Source organism: Zalophus californianus, chromosome 1, assembly GCF_009762305.2.
Source record: "Zalophus californianus isolate mZalCal1 chromosome 1, mZalCal1.pri.v2, whole genome shotgun sequence".
Classification (NCBI taxonomy): Eukaryota; Metazoa; Chordata; class Mammalia; order Carnivora; family Otariidae; genus Zalophus; species Zalophus californianus.
This window is the reverse complement of record NC_045595.1, coordinates 172,761,034-172,776,673: the sequence shown is the minus strand read 5'-3', so window position 1 is coordinate 172,776,673 and position 15,640 is coordinate 172,761,034.

Genomic DNA, 15,640 nt, shown 5'->3' with positions numbered 1-15,640 from the left:
ATTAGATTGGCAACAGACCTATCCACAGAGACCTGGCAGGCCAGAAAGGACTGGCATGATATATTCAGAGCACTAAATGAGAAAAATATGCAGCCAAGAATACTATATCCAGCTAAGCTGTCATTGAAAATAGAAGAAGAGATAAAAAGCTTCCAGGACAAACAAAAACTAAAGGAATTTGCAAACATGAAACCAGCCCTCCAAGAAATATTGAAAAGGGTCCTCTAAGCAAAGAGAGAGCCTAAAAGCAACATAGACCAGAAAGGAACACAGACAATATACAGTAACAGCCACCTTACAGGCAATACAATGGCACTAAATTCATATCTTTCACTAGTTACCCTGAATGTAAATGGGCTAAATGCCCCAATCAAAAGACACAGGCTATCAGATTGGATTAAAAAACAAGACCCACTGATATGCTGTCTGCAAGAGACTCATTTTAGACCCAAAGACACCCCCAGATTGAAAGTGAGGGGGTGGAAAACCATTTACCATGCTAATGGACACCAAAAGAAAGCTGGGGTGGCAATCCTTATATCAGACAAATTAGATTTTAAAACAAAGACTGTAATAAGAGATGAGGAAGGACACTATATCCTACTTAAAGGGTCTATCCAACAAGAAGATCTAACAATTGTAAATATCTATGCCCCTAACATGGGAGCAGCCAATTATATAAGCCAATTAATAACAAAAGCAAAGAAACACATTGACAACAATATAATAATAGTGGGGGACTTTAACACCTCCCTGACTGAAATGGACAGATCCTCTAAGCAAAAGATCAACAAGGAAATAAAGACTTTCAATGACACACTGGACCAAATGGACTTCACAGACATATTCGGAACATTCCATCCCAAAGCAACAGAATACACATTCTTCTCTGGTGCTCATGGAACATTCTCCAGAATAGATCACATCTTAGGTGACAAATCAGGTCTCAAATGGTACCAAAAGACTGGGATCATTCCCGGCATATTTTCAGACCACAGTGCTTTAAAAATAGAACTCAATCACAAGAGGAAAGTCAGAAAGAACTCAAATACATAGAGGCTAGAGAGCATCCTACTAAATAATGAATGGGTCATTCAGGAAATTAAAGAAGAATTAAAAAAATCATGGAAACAAATGAAAATGAAAACAAAACTGTTCAAAATCTTTGGAATACAGCAATGGCAGTCCTAAGAGGAAAGTATATAGCAATACAAGCCTTTCTCAAGAAACAAGAAAGTCCTCAAATATACAACCTAAATCTACACCTAAAGGAGCTAGAGAAAAAACAGCAAATAAAGCCTAAACCCAGCAGGAGAAGAGAAATAATAAAGATCAGAGCAGAAATCAATGAAATAGAAACCAAAAGAACAGTAGAATAGATCAAGAAAAGTAGGAGCTGGTTCTTTGAAAGAATTAACAAGATTGATAAACCCTTGGCCAGACTTATCAAAAAGAAAAGAGAAAGGACCCAAATCAACAAAATCATGAATGAAAGAGGAGAGATCACAACCAACACCAAAGACATACAAACAATTGTAAGAACATATTATGAGCAACTGTATGCCAGCAAATTAGATAACCTGGAAGAAATGGATGTATTCCTAGAGATGTATCAACTACCAAAACTGAACCAACAAGAAATAGAAAACCTGAACAGACCTATAACCACCAAAGAAATTAAAGCAGTCATTAAAAATCTCCTAACAAACAAAAGCCCAGGGCCAGATGGCTTCCCAGGGGAATTCTACTAAACATTTAAAGAAGAATTAATACCTATTCTTCTGAAACTGTTCCAAAAAATAGAAATGGAAGGAAAACTTCCAAACTCATTCTATGAGGCCACCATTACCTTGATCCCCAAACCAGAAAAAGACCCCATAAAAAGGAGAATTATATCCTTGATGAACATGGATGCAAAAATTCTCACCAAAATACTAGCCAATAAGATCCAACAGTACAGTAAAAGGATTATTCACCACGACCAAGTGGGATTTATCCCTGGGCTGCAGGTTGGTTCAACATCCGCAAATGAATCATCATGATACAATACATTAACAAACGAAAGAACAAGAATCATATGATCCTCTCAATAGATGCAGAAAAAGCATTTGACAAAGTACAGCATCCTTTCTTGATCAAAACTCTTTAGAGTATAGGGATAGAGGGTACATACCTCAATATCATAAAAGTCATCTATGAAAAACCTACAGCAAATATCATTCTCAATGGGGAAAAACTGAGAGCTTTCCCCCTAAGTTCAGGAATGTGGGAGGGATGTCCACTATCACCAGCGCTATTCAACATAGTATTAGAAGTTCTAGCCACAGCAATCAGACAACAAAAATAAATCAAAGGCATCCTAATTGGCAAAGAATAAGTCAAAGCCTCACTGTTTGCAGATGATGTGATACTTTATGTGGAAAACCCAAAAGACTCCACCCCAAAACTGCTAGAACTCATACAGGAATTCAGTAAAGTGGCAGGATATAAAATCAATTCACAGAAATCAGTGGCATTCCTATACACCAACAACAAGACAGAAGAGAAAAATTAAGGAGTCGATCCCATTTACAATAGCACTCAAAACCATAAGATACCTAGGAATAAATCTAACCAAAGAGGCAAAGGATCTATACTCAGAAAACTATAAAATACTCATGAAGGAAATTGAGGAAGACACAAAGAAGTGGAAAAACATTCCATGCTCATGGATTGGAAGAACAAATATTGTGAAGATGTCAATGCTACCTAGAGCAATCCACACATTCAATGCAATCCCCATCAAAATACCATCCAATTTTTTCAAAGAAATGGAACAAATAATCCTAAAATTTGTATGGAACCAGAAGAGACCCCGAATAGCCAGAGGAATGTTGAAAAAGAAAATCAAAGCTGGTGGCATCACAATTCCAGACTTCCAGCTCTATTACAAAGCTGTCATCATCAAGACAGTATGATACTGGCACAGAAACAGACACATCGATCAGTGGAACAGAATCGAGAGCCCAGAAATGGACCCTCAACTCTATGGTCAACTAATATTTGACAAAGTGGGAAAGAATGTCCAATGGAAAAAAGACAGTCTCTTCAACAAATGGTGTTGGGAAAATTGGACAGCCACATGCAGAAGAATGAAACTGGACCATTTCCTTACATGACACACAAAAATAGACACAAATTGGTTGATAGACCTAAACGTGAGACAGGAGTCCATCAAAATCCTAAAGGAAAACACAAGCAGCAACCTCTTCGACCTCAGCCGCAGCAACTTCTTCCTAGAAATATCACCAAAGGCAAGGGAAGCAAGGGCAAAAATGAACTATTGGGATTTCATCAAGATAAAAAATTTTTGCACAGCAAAAGAAACAGTCAACAAAACCAAAAGACAACAGACAGAATGGGAGAAGTTATCTGCAAATGACATATCAAATAAAGGGCTAGTATCCAAAATCTATAAAGAACTGATCAAACTCAACACCCAAAGAACAAATAATCCAATCAAGAAATGGGCAGAAGACATGAACAGACATTTTTCCAAAGAAGACATCCAAATGGCCAACAGACATATGAAAAAGTGCTCAACATCGCTCGGCATCAGAGAAATCCAAATCAAAACCTCAATGAGATACCACCTCACACCAGTCAGAATGGCTAAAATTAACAAGTCAGGAAACGACAGATGTTGGCGGGGGTGCGGAGAAAGGGGAACCCTCCTACACTGTCGGTGGGAATGCAAGCTGGTGCAGCCATTCTGGAAAACAGTATGGAGGTTCCTCAAAAAGTTGAAAATAGAGCTACCCTATGATCCAGCAATTGCACTACTGGGTATTTACCCCAAAGATACAAATGTAGGGATCTGAAGGGGTACGTGCACCCGGATGTTTATAGCAGCAATGTCCACAATAGCCGAAGTATGGAAAGAGCCAAGATGTCCATTGACAAATGAATGGATAAAGAAGGTGTAGTATATATATATATATATATATATATATATATATATATATATATACACAATGGAATATTATGCAGCCATCAAAAGGAATGAGATCTTGCCATTTGCAACAACATGGATGGAAGTGGAGGGTGTTATGCTGAGTGAAATAAGTGAATCAGAGAAAGACATGTATCATATGACCTCACTGATATGAGGAGTTCTTAATCTCAGGGAACAAACTGAGGGTTGCTGGAGTGGGGGTGGGGTGGGAGGGATGGGGTGCCTGGGTGATAGACATTGGGGAGGGTATGTGCTATGGTGAGCGCTGTGAATTGTGCAAGACCGTTGAATCACAGATCTGTACCTCTGAAACAAATAATGCAATATAGGTTAAGAAAAAAAAGAAGATAGCAGGAGGGGAAGAATGAAGGGGGGTAAATCGGAGGGGGAGACAAACCATGAGAGACAATGGACTCTGAAAAACAAACTGAGGGTTCTAGAGGGGAGCAGGGTGGTGATGGGTATTAAAAAGGGCACGTTCTGCATGGAGCACTGGGTGTTATGCACAAACAATGAATCATGGAACACTACATCAAAAACTAATGATGTAATGTATGGTGATTAACATAATAATAAAAAAATTTTAACGGAAAAAACCATAAAGTCAGTATCATTTGATTTTACTATAAAATAACCCTATATTTTCTAAAAATGAAAATACTACTTTCAGAACGATTTCTCTTTCTTTAACTTGAATTTTTCCTATGACTCAATTCAGTTTCATGATGTACAGTGATCCTGACATTCTGTTGGCTTTCAAATGACATTATCTTACCCACTTAAAATTAGCTTACTGTCAGTCTGTTAGCAGATACTTCAGAAATATATGAACCAGAGGTGCACTGGGGAAGCATTGTGTAGTCTGAGTTTTTGCTTATTGCTGCTATTTTATAACCTGTAACACAGATATTAGTCAAAGACCAAGAAATGTCAACCTTTCGTCATCAATCCACATATAATCAACTTTAAGCTCTAAAAGTAGTATGATGATAAATCACTAAAACCAAAATACATCCAGATGAGATTCACCTCTGAGCATTTGGTTGTTACAAAAATAAGAGAAAAAAAGATTTCACATTCTCTGGTTTTCTCAGAGTTTTAGGTAATATCTATTGGAAGAAGAAGCAAAGAGCAGCTGACCAAGCACTCCAGTTACTGTGAATTGTTTTGATTCTAGATTTATGACTTTGAGACTCAATTTTGTCTATTAGCTCTCAAGGCTACATGAACCACAAATCCTGGCTTATCTGTCCATTTATGTCTTCATTCATTTTCCAAAAAAAGAACTTACAAATTATGTACCGAATTCCAAATAAATGAAACATTATGCCTGCTTCCAAGTATCTAATAGTCAAATATAAAAGAAATAATCTCATAAACCAATAATTAAAAATTACTAAAGAGCAATTTGGAAGCACACAGAAGAGAGCTTTAGCTCTACATTCACTCTGAGAATGTTAAATTTCTTGATAATATTAACAATTACAGTATCAGTTAATTAGCTCATGTCTAAATGTTATTAGATGGTCATATTACTTCCAATACTACCATCAGTTAATGTCTCTAACAAATGCATAATATGTTGGGTTACTCTGGTCAAGCATCAAAAAAAAATGAGATTAGCAAATGTTGACTGATGCAAAACACCAATCCACTGTGGGGACATATGATTAGCCTGCTCATTGGCTAATAAGTGAAGATGGCCACAGTCTCAGGTTGGTCCTCAGAGGCTGACACTGATACAAGATCCATGTAAAAGTGATTTATTTAAGGATTCCTTTCCTCCAGTTGAAAATGGTAAAAAAGTGAGGACTCTGAAAGGAAAGGAAGCCAAAATATCATGGACGTTAACTTGAACTCAATATTGCAGGGAAGCAAACTCTGGAGCACAGAGATCACACTTCAGAGTTGTCCCCATCAGGGGAGAAAGACAATAGTACATTAATTTTTCCTCATCCTCCAGTCATTGTTTAAGAGCTGAGGGTAAAGAGGTGGAAAGGTATTATCACCCAGGGATTTCTACTCTGCTGCCCACAAGTACAACATATCTCAGTATCCTATGGACAAGTTTTGATTGAAAAAGTTATAGAGAAGTGGTGACAGTATCTACTTGGATCACTTGGAATTTTCCAAAGTTTGGAAGTCTTTTTTAGTATTCTTTAGAGATAAGTTACATTGATATTTTTATTGCAGTTACCATCAAGAATTTTTAAGTGATTAGGAACTATATTTTTATTAAGCATGTTTTTATAATCTTTATTAAGTAATATTATTAATAAGCAGAAAGTCTCAAAGTTCAGAGAAATATGACAATTTCCTGCCCGTAGAAGAACCATATATTGGTCAAGTAAATATCCTTTTTCTCTTACTCTATTTTTCAGTAAGTCATACGTTCTTGACATATTTACAATCCTGAAGTTTTGTAAGTGGTTGTATGAAAGTAATTTTAAGTCTACAACTAAACTCTTTTATTAATTTCCATGAAAAAACTTATTGGATATGGAAATCCTACAGATAACATCATGTTTAAAGGTGAAAGTTACTCTTTTGCCCAAATTTGGGAATTAGGAAAAGAGGTCCAAGCTTATCTGTTTTATTCTACCATTTGTCCTGGATTTTCTAGCAAGTGAAATAAGGCAAAAAAAAAAAAAAAAGGTCATAATAAATATTGGAAAGGAAAGGTAAAAACTATCCATCTTTCCATGCCATGATAGTAAACATAGAAAAATCCAAATAATGTGTAAAAACAAGTCATCAAAAAGCATGAAGTAATTTTAGCAAGGTCATGTGACATGGTCAATATTAAAATTAATTGTATTTATATATTCCAACACAAAATGCTGAATGTTTAAAAATTGTGTGTTTATAAGAACATAAAAATAGAAAACAATAATCCAAAAGTACAAGAACTCTACACTACAATTTTAAAAATTACTTGGAGAGGGGCGTCTGGGTGGCTCAGTCGGTAAGCGTCTGCCTTCGGCTCCGGTCAGGATCCCAGGGTCCTGGGATCGAGCCCCGCATCGGGCTCTCTGCTCCGCGGGAAGCCTGCTTCTCTCTCTTCCACTCCCCCTGCTTGTGTTGTTCCCTCTCTCGCTGTGTCTCTGTCAAATAAATAAAAAAAATCTTTAAGTAAAAAAAATTACTTGGACATTTTAAAGAACACATTTTAAAATTTAGATATATGACTTTAAATAAAAGATTCAGATTTATAAAAAAATATTTTACAATTCAAAGAAACCCTAATCAACCCACCTGGTATGTCCAAAAAACATTATAAAAACATTTAAAGTCTTAATTAAATCAGCAAATCTGGCGATATTAAATAATAGGATGAATCTATATGCCTATGTCTTTAATAAGTCAGTCCTATTACTGAATTTCAAGAAACTTTAAAACTTACTAATTTACACAACTTGGATTTTTTTTACTTATCTTTCACAAATATTTTTCAGTTTTTAAATTTTATTTTGCTGAAAGGCATAACTGTCGACAAGTGATAAATTGAAGTACATAGTGCCAGTTTCCCAGATTCTGATTAAATATTTCTATCACTGGGTTTTCACTTTGGGATAAAAAAAAAAAGGAAAAGAAAATCTGAATTTCCAATATTTGCAGTGTTTCATATTGATGTAGCAGGTTATCAGAATATACCTGCTATACACAGATTATTCATTAGTGTATATAGTATTAGAGATAAGCAAATTTAAAAAGCACTTTTTCTATTACCCAAGGAGCAGTGTCCTGTTTTTAAGAATCATTTTTCTTACATCTTTGGGAAAAAGGGTATTTTTTTGAATCTAATCATGATTCAACCACTCTGCAGTGAGGAGGAAATATTTGCGGCAATCTCTTGCTGAAACTCATTTCCTGCTCCATACTCAGAGTCCCTCCCTGTCCTTGCTTTCCATAGCATTCCAGAGTGAAACTTATTTATTTTTCATTCTAAAATCAGGATTATACTCTAAACACAGTATTTCTGGGCAGAATGCCTCATCATTTCCATCAAAGCTACTTGTATTTTGAGTCATGGAGTCCACGGAGGCCTTGCAATAGAAGGTCTAGTCTAGATTATGAATTTTCACTTCAAATACATAGTCCTACTTTAATATATTTCCTGTTTCAGGATACCACTTTCTATTTCACACTTTTTAACTTCTTTATTGAATTATAATTTCTCAAAATGTACTGCACATGTTGCAAGTATACAGTTTGATATGTTGTGCCTTATTCACCCATTAAACCATAACCACAATCAAGATAATGAACATACCAACAATTCAAAATATATCTCTATGGCTTTTTGAAATCCAACCTTTGAACGGTTCTCACTCCCACATTCCAAGTAAACAACTGTTCTGCTCCATGACATTGTAAATTAATTTTAATTTTATAGAAATTTATATAAGTGGAATAATAGAGTAGGTACTCCTTTTTTGTCTGGCTTCATTCACTTGGCATGATTATTTTTAGATTCATCCATGTTATTGTGTCATGTCCTTTCCATTTTTTCTGAATACTATTCTATTGTATGGTTCCCCCAAAATTTATAAATATATTTACTTATTGGGCTGTTTCCACATTTGGGCTATTTCAAATAGAGATGCAATGAACATTAATTTACAGCCCTTTGTATGAATGTACCCTTTCATTTTTCTCTTGGATACATGCTTACCAGTTGAACATGAGTAATATAGTAATATATGATTAATTTATCAATATTGTTATTTATTTTTCATTTTTTAAAGATTTATTTATTTGAGAAAGAGAGCATGAAGGGGAGGAGCAGAGGGAGAGGGAGAGAGAGTTTTAAGGAGAGACTACACACTGAGTGTGGAGCCTGACGCAGGGCTCAATCTCACAACCCTCAGATCACAACCTGAGCCAAAACCAAAAGTCTGACACTTAACCAACTGTGCCACCCAGGTGCCCTGTTATTTATTTTTATTAATACTTTATATTTTTAAAGGAATTACTAGTTTCAGAGTAAAACGGAGGGGAAGGTACAAAGATTTCTTAAATATCCCCTGCTCCCACACACACACAACTTTCCCCACTTATCAACTCCCCCCACCGGAGGGGTACACTTGTTAAATTGATGTACCTACACTGATACATCATAGTGATCCAAAGTCCATAGTTTACATTATGGTTCACTCTTTGTGTTGTGCATTCAGTAGATTTAGACAAATGCATAATGACATGTATCCATCATTACAGTATTATACAAATATTTTCAGTGTCCTAAAAATCTGTGCTCTGCCCTCCTAACCCTGGCAGACACTGATATTTTTTTGTCTTAAAAGTTTTGCTTTTTCCAAAATGTTATAGAGTTGGAATTATGCAGCATGTAATCTTTCAGACTGGCTGCTTTCACTTAGTAATATGCATTTAAATTTCCTTTATGTCTTTTCTATTTAGCACTGAATAATATTTCATTGTCTGAATGTACCACAGTTTATTTATCCATTCAGCTACTAAAGGATCATGACCATTTCTAAGTTTTGGCCATTTTGAATAAAACTGCTATAAATATCCTTGTGCAGGTGTGTGTGTGTGTGTGCGTGCGTGTGTGTATGTGTGTGTGTACAATATTAATTCCTTTGGGTAAATACCAAGGAGCATGATTGCTGCATCATTTGGTAAAATTATGTTGTTTTGTTAGAAAAAGTATGTTTGTCTTCTAAACATTTACATGTTTGGTACGTGTCAGTACCATTTTACATTTCCACACTTCCAATTTTTTCCTAATATGTGGGTTCTCTTCTAGAAATTTTATAGTTTTGAGATGAGGTAGAAGATGATCAGGGAGAAGAAGCTACTGGAAGCAGCAACTAATAAGAACAAGTAAGACTAAGTCTTTTTTAATTAGTAGATTTGACAATAAATGCAGATTTTTAATCACTTATATAGCTAGTTTAAAAAGAAATATATGAAAACCGTGAACACAATTAAATAGGCTGTAATTAGAGTATTTGGACAAAGGTAACAAGGACTTACAAAGTGACCTAAAATTAAGAAGAATTAATTTCAAGAAAACCTCTCTTAACAAAAAGATAAGTCTTCTAATCTTAAAGAACAACAACATCTTTTCATGAACTAGATACATCTTATTGGGATAAAAAGAATGATTTTTCTTTGGTTAGAATGGTAATTTTCTTCTCCGGACTCATTTTATCATAATATGTTATAGAGGAATTTCCGAATGAAATCTAATTGAGAACTTATACATGGTACTCAGTTTCTTAATCATAATGAAAACACAAACATTAATCCATTTAATGAAATCCATCTTAGGTAGAGAAAAAGTAATTTTTTAAAAAAGATTTTATTTATTTATTTGACAGAGAAAGACACAGCGAGAGAGGGAACACAAGCAGGGGGAGCGGGAGAGGGAGAAGCAGGCTTCCCGCTGAGCAGGGAGCACGATGCGGGGCTCGATCCCAGGACCCTGGGATCATGACCTGTGCCGAAGGCAGACTCTTAAGGACTGAACCACCCAGGTGCCCCAAGAAAAAGTAATTTTTAAATAATTGACTTTCATGCCAGTCTAAATAGTGCCAAGTTGATATACCTTGTGGCATTAAAGACACTAGACACACACACACACACAAACACATACATATACACATTAGTTTAAATTACTACTTCAAACTTATATAAACAAAGGCTTATGAATAACTGGATGAAGTCATCCAGAGTGCCATAAATACAAAGAACCAATATGGGGTTAGTATCACTGGGAAAATGACCAAGCCTTCCCACAATGTATTTCTTGTTGTGACAGTGAGAGGTAAGCAGGGGAATGCTGCAGAGGCACCTTTTCGGTGCCTATGTGATTACATCATGGTTAAGAAAATAAATTTCATAAGAAAATACTACTGAAAATTATTTCAAAAAGGTACAAGTCCATCGTGAAGATTTTTCAAGTAAAGAAATTAAAGATTGTTTGGCTAGAAGATAAAACACTCTTCACACATGTTCTTTGGTAGTTAAGCAGCATACAAGACAAAGCTCCTCCTTTCCAAGAGGATTGAAAACAACCAGTCTAATTACAGGATATTTTTAAAAATAATACACAGGCATTTTTTTTATTTGTCAACTTAATTGCATGCCATACAACATGATTATAATACTGTTCTGTAAAAGTAAAAAAGGACCAATATAGGTATAAATACATTTTCACTTGGTCATGTATGAAATCCAGATGGATCCAAGTAGATCGTGTATGTAACTAGATTTCCTAATCCACAAGAATGTCTTCTTCATAGAGTTGGCTACCAAATTATAAATGTTTTTAACATCCTTACCCTAATTTTCTTAATAGTTTGAGTTTCTCTTTGATTCTTTTTTTTTAAGATCTATTTATTAAAGACAGAGAGAGAGTGAAAGAAGGCACGCGGGTGTTCACACAAGTAGGGGGAGGGGCAGTGGGATAGAATCTTCCAGTGGACTCCCCACTGAGCACGGGGAGCCCCACCCAGAGCTCAGTCCCACACCCCATGAGATCACAACCTGAGCTAAAACGAAGAGTCAGACGCTAACCCAACTGAGCCATTCAGGCACCCCAGTTTCTCTTTGATTCAAACATTATTCTGAAATGTATTTTTATTTCTAAATGTTTATTTTAATAACTTTGTTATTAGGTTACTTTTATTGCAGGTTGGTGAGGAAATATGATTACCATTATTTCGAAAAGTGTCAGTTTAATAACATAACAGAATCCAGGCAAGAAACAGATGACACATTCAAATAAGATAGATTTAATATAACTTAGTAAAGAAATTAGTTATTAAGGTGAAGGCAGGATTTAGGAAAAGCAACTAGGAATGGCACAATCCCCCATGATTGTAACATCCTGGAGTCCTTATCACTCCTAAGATTAAAAGGTGATGAGAAAGGAAAAGTTACCTGAACCGGAAAAAAGTAATTATACAGACAAATATCATGCTAAAGAGTAAGTGTTCCCCAATTTTTCTTGACTGTGTAGGATATTATCATATATTTTCAAGTATTCACTTTCTCTGTCATTTTACTAATTTTGTAGTGACTGGATATCATGTACAGGAATCAATTTGGCATCTTAAGCAGTTAAGTCAGAAAAATATATTTCAAAGGAAAAAAATTTATTTAGAAACAATAAATCAGTGGTATTGTAAATTATTTATCATGATAATTACTACTTTTATGGAGAAAAATAAATGAACCAAAGAACAGTAGATGTTCCTATAGAAAGTTTTTTTTGTTCCTCAAATATGGGGATATTATGAATTGATGAAATAATAAATTCCTACTAATATTTACAAATAAAGTAGGCAAATGCTGACATATTTTTACTGAAGTGGTAAGGGGGAAAGTTATGACTATCGAATTTAACAACAAAAATATGTTTTTTACAGATCATAATTTAACATTCTTTATATAGTATGTGGATACAGAAATACTACCCACATTACCAGTATAATAATATTTATTTCTACAAGTAGAATAAATTATGTTTCCTCCATGTCCCCATATGATTGACACAAGTTGTAATGCAAAAGCAAGAAGGATGGTTATAATGAAAATGAAAAAAGTCAATATGGGCAGGCTGAAAAATTATTTCAGGTTTCCAGCCTCTAAATTTATACTTTTTTAAACATTTAAAATCTACTTGAGTGACTTAGTTGATGAGCAATCATTTTATTCCACAAAATGCATTGGTTGTTTACATTGCATAAAGCACTGATGGAGATTTAGGGATATCATATAAGTAAAATAAAATGTTCACAACACTCTAATAAAGAGAAAAATAATAATAAACAGGAGCAACTATTCTGTTAAAAAGTGGTAATTACAGTAAAAATTACCTCTCATAACAGGAATATGAGAAAGATATCACTGAATATAAGGGAATAAGTTAGATACATATCACACTCAAGTGAGTCCACTCTAAAGTGGTGACATTTATGGAGAGATCTGAAGGATGAGAAGGCATTCTGAGAAATAAACAGGGAGAAGAGGCAAAACCCTAGGAAATAGTTCACCAAGTATAATGCAAATGAGCCAAGGCAAGAATAAGCTTCCTATTTTTCAGATGCAACAAGACAACACTTATAGATAGGGTTTTAGGAATTAAAATACTAATAGGAAATTAGTGCAGATAATTAACCAGAGCCAAGATTTTATCAATACTTATAAACCATGGTAAGGACTTTTTATATTATTCTCATTGTAATGGGATTTTAATTAGAGAAATGACTACTCAGATTTTATTTTTTGAAAGATAACTCTGCCTGATGTAGGAAAAATGCACCATAATAGAGTGAAAATGGTAACAGAGAAATACATTCAAATCTTCCAGAACATTAATTTCTTAAGTTGGATTCAGTAGGTTCAGAGCCTAAAATGGAAATTGTTTGTTTGGGATTTATTGAGGGAGTGCTCTCAGGAGAAGTACTTGATTTAAGAAGTAGGGAATCAGAATAAAGAAAAGAACTTCTTAAGAATGTGGTTTCAGGTGAAATTCAGCTATATTATTACCTCACAGGGAACTCCTGAGTCTTTCCCATCTTGAGATAAGGAAATGGGTGTTTGTAGCTCACCAAATAGGCAGTCAGTGCACCAGTAAATCATTGAACACAGACCCTCAGGAGGATGACTTTCAGGCACCTCCAGAAAAGGTAACCTCCAGGGACTATCTGGAGAGTTTCAAAGAGAGCCATTAGTCTCACCACCCACAGTGGAGTATGGCTATAATGAAAGAATTGTTAAATAAAAGGTCAACAAAACAAGTTTTGAAGGGGGAAAAAAAGATAGTATTAAAAAACAATAAAATAAATGGTCCTATAATGGTCCATTATAATCATTATATTTGTGGAGAAAAGAACTGAACTAAAGAAAAACAGAAGTAGACATTTCTGTAGAAATATTTGTTGTCCTTTGGGACAACAGAGTAGGCTCAATGGAGGGACCACTTTATTTTTATCACATTGGTATTATTAGATAATAATTAAGTACGTATTTATGAATCAGTAACAGTTTTCTATTAGAACAAATAGCCCTACTATAAGATGTTAATGAAAATACCACTATTGAATCACAAAGCATGCTTACAATGGCACCTAGAAACAAATGATCCCTGAAGAGAGTTGCCAAATGGTCATGCTAACCATCAATTCTTGTATTAAATTAAATCTGCCATTCTAATAAATTAGATCACAAACAAAGCTACTTATCTATACTATATAAACTTAGGAACATGTCTCCATAGAATCATAATTTAATACGCTCACAGATATCAGAAGTTATAAAAAACTCAGTGGAATGTTTATGAATCTTTTATAAACCTGTGATTAAACCCATAGTCAGTCCATTATATTGTTTAAAAACTTTTAAATAAAATTAACACAGTATATTTCTCTTTGAGTTCACTATCAAATATAAAAATGTTTGTCTATCCTGAAAAGTAAATATGTTCATTAAAATTGATAATAGCACCTATATAATCTATTAATTTTCCTTCCCATGGTTGTTAAGAAACCCAGAGAAAATGAATAAAGCAAAATATGCTTAATTTTGGTTTCTAATACAAATTATCCTTTTTTACTCACCTCGTACATGATTCTTGAGTTTTTAAATATTATATTAACAATCAAATTTTCATATGCATTTTATTGTGAATTTACCACCATCTTTTTGTCTGAGATTATAGTAGGCATTATAAATAATGCTCAGTAAGCTGCATTAGAGCATTTCATTGTGGAATTCTACAAATTGTAAGGACACAATGACAGTAAAACCTAAATTTCTATAAATATCTGGTTTTAAATTAAGTCACAATGAGCGTTCATAATTCATTAAGCAAATGCAATGATTAGTTTCTAATTCTCAGAGGTCAATGTGTATTATGTGATATAACTACAGTATAATTCAGAATCATAATAGTTGTACTTGTCATAATTCATTGTTACAAAGAAATGTATTTATTCAAGAAAATGTATTTGCTTAAATATGTCATTTTCAATATAAAATGTAATTTGATCAGTATAAATTAGGCCATGTTTGGCTCTCATGTTTAAAAATATGATTGCACTGGGCATTTATGACTTCCAATTATTGAAATATTGAAATTAAAATAGTAAGTGTAAATTTATGAGAATAAGTCAGAACCATAACATTTGTTGCACATTTCAGCTGTCATTTAATAGCCATGATTTTTAATATTTTTGTCAGCTTTTTAGGGGCCAGTATTCTCACATGCAATAATTTGAGAAATGTGGAATGAAATTAGCACTAGACATTTATGGTACATTGAATTTATTCTTTATTTTACTTACTATTTATGTTTATGTCTTTCTTACATAATAACATCATTTCAAATGATGAAAGAATAACTTTTTTAAAATGTCTATTCCAGTGCTTATCATAGTGCATGAAGTATTATAAAACAAATGAAATATCTTTTAATTGCAACTATTGTCCTGAAAAAAACATTTAATTTTTTTTCTTTAATATTTAATTATTTTTTTCATTTGTAAAATAAAGACTTTAATAGACTAGAGTTCTGCTTCAGTCACAGCCAATGGGTACGCAACTCTATCGTCTATTTACACATGGATGTTGGCGGCAGTTTAAAGAGGGGAGCAAACCATGAGTGTGGAATGA